This window comes from Cannabis sativa, chromosome 5 (assembly GCF_029168945.1).
Source record: "Cannabis sativa cultivar Pink pepper isolate KNU-18-1 chromosome 5, ASM2916894v1, whole genome shotgun sequence".
Classification (NCBI taxonomy): domain Eukaryota; kingdom Viridiplantae; phylum Streptophyta; class Magnoliopsida; order Rosales; family Cannabaceae; genus Cannabis; species Cannabis sativa.
In genome coordinates this window covers 49,553,410-49,555,978 of record NC_083605.1, presented here as the reverse complement: position 1 = coordinate 49,555,978, position 2,569 = coordinate 49,553,410, and the positions used below count along the sequence as shown (strand labels likewise).

The 2,569-nt window shown below is 42.1% G+C and overlaps 1 non-coding gene across 1 annotated transcript; it reads right to left on the bottom strand.

The window, feature by feature from the left end:
* Positions 1–439: 439 nt before the first annotated feature.
* Positions 440–546, bottom strand: LOC133038653 (small nucleolar RNA R71). The gene has a single exon (XR_009688153.1). It is a non-coding gene; the product is annotated as a small nucleolar RNA R71 (small nucleolar RNA).
* Positions 547–2,569: the final 2,023 nt, after the last annotated feature.

Here is a 2,569-nt window from a genome sequence, read left to right as displayed (position 1 = left end):
GAACAATAATGCTGGAAACAATGGGGGTAATAACGGTAATAATGGAGGTGCCGTGGAAGATCAAGCTAATGGTCGTAGCTTGAGAGATTACATTCTCCCTACTCTGACGGGAGTGCAGTCATGTATCAGGCCACCGGCAGTGGATGCAAACAACTTTGAGATTAAACCTGCCATCCTTCAAATGGTGCAGTCTTCAGTTCAGTTTGGTGGCCTCCCTTCTGAAGATCCTAATCTGCATCTCTCTAACTTCATGGAACTTTGTGAAACTTTTAAAGTTAATGGAGTTAGCGATGATGCTATTCGACTGAGATTGTTTCCATTCTTGCTCAGAGAACGAGCCAAGAGTTGGTTGAACTCTTTGCCACCCAACTCTATTGCCACCTGGAATGATCTGGCAACAAAATTCTTGTCAAAGTTCTTTCCTCCAGCCAAGTCTGCAAAGCTGAGAGGAGAAATCAATAACTTCTGCCAACAAGATAATGAATCTCTCCATGAGGCTTGGGAGAGGTTTAAAGATTTGATCAGGAAGTGTCCTCATCATGGTATAGAGAAGTGGATGCTGGTTCACAACTTCTACAACGGGTTGGTTGGTAATACTAGAACTCTAATAGATGCAGCAGCGGACGGAGCTTTTATGAGAAAGAGTGCTAATGAGGCGTATGATCTATTGGAGGAGATGGCTCTAAACAATCAGCAGTGGCCAACTGAAAGGAGTCAATCTAAGAAGGTAGCTGGTGTGTTAGAAGTTGATGCCATCACAAAGTTAACAGCTCAGGTTGAGGCATTGACAAAAATAATTGCAGGGCAAGCTAAACAAGCCCAAATTGTTTGTGAGTTATGTGGAGGAAGTCATCACTTTTCGGAGTGTCAAGCAGATGTGGATGATTTGCCAATGGATGAAGCTAAGGCCATTGGGAATTTTTCACAGAACAACAACAACAATAATTATGGGTTCAACCAGGGTAACAACCGAAGAAACAGTGGGTTCTATCAGCAACGAAATCAGAACCAACAGTTTAATCAGCAACAAGCCTCTGGTGGAAATTCTAGTTTGCAAATAGATTTACTGCTTCAATTTATGACTGAAACTAGATCTTCAATTAAAGACCTGCAGACTCAGATGAGCAAGCTAGCAACTCAGGTAGCAACCCGCCCTCAAGGAAATTTGCCTAGCACAACTGAAGTTAATCCCAAAGAAAACTGCAAAGCAATTACCCTGAGGAGCGGTAAGAAGTATGATGGGCCTGAGTTACCACAACCAGTTGAGGTAGATGAAGAAATAAATGCTCAACCAGTGCAAACACCAACACCAACAGCAGAGAAGGCTACTGACAGCCCAGCACTACCACAACAGTCTCCACCTATTAGCATTGATCATCATGTGAAAATACCCTATTCTCAGAGGCTCAGAAAGTCAAGCTTAGACAAGCAGTTCACCAAGTTTCTAGAAGTCTTCAAAAGACTTCACATTAACATTCCTTTTGCTGAAGCTTTAGAGCAGATGCCAAGTTATGTGAAGTTTATGAAGGAAATTTTGTCAAAGAAGCGAAAGATGGAGGATTATGAGACAGTGACTCTAACTGAAGAGTGCAGCGCTATTCTACAGAAATAACTCCCTCCAAAACTCAGAGATCCAAGGAGCTTCACTATTCCTTGTACTATTGGAAAAATTGAAGGAATAAATGCACTATGTGATTTGGGAGCCAGTATAAACTTAATGCCTTTGTCAGTGTTTAAGAGACTGCAGCTGGGTGAAGCAAAGCCAACCACGGTAACTCTTCAATTGGCGGATCGATCACTAGCTCATCCTAGATGAGTCATTGAGGATGTGTTAGTTAAAGTTGACAAGTTCATCTTTCCAGCTGACTTCATTGTTCTGGATATGGAAGAAGACAGCAATGTTCCTATCATCCTGGGGAGACCCTTCTTGGCAACAGAGAAAGCACTAATTGATGTTCAGAAAGGAGAGTTAAAGCTGAGGGTATAAGGAGATGAAGTTGTATTTAATGTGCTCAAAGCAATGACCTACCCTACGGCTAGTGACAATTGTTTTGCAATTGATGTGGTGGACCAGTTGGTGGAGACAAAGACGCATATTGAAGACCCTCTTAATCTGACTTTGGTACAAGGGGAGGTGGTGGAACAAGACGGTAAAGAAGCTTATGAGTATGCTATGTGGCTCGACTCTTAGGACCGCTGAATAGAAGATACTATGAAGAGTTAGGAGTCATACCAACAAAGCCTACCCTATCTATTGAAAAGCCTCCTCAATTGGAGTTAAAAGTCCTACCGGATCATCTCAGGTATGAATATTTGGGAGAAAATAAGACACTTCCTGTCATTGTGGCATCCTCCCTATATTCTGTAGAGACAGACAAGCTATTACGGGTTCTAAATAAGCATAAGAAAGCCATTGGATGGACTTTAGCAGATATTAAAGGGATCAGCCCCTCAACTGTAATGCACAGAATCTTAATGGAGGAAGGAGTGAAGCCTACCATTGATGCACAACGAAGATTAAATCCACCAATGAAGGAGGTTGTCAGAAAAGAAGTCTTAAAGTGGTTAG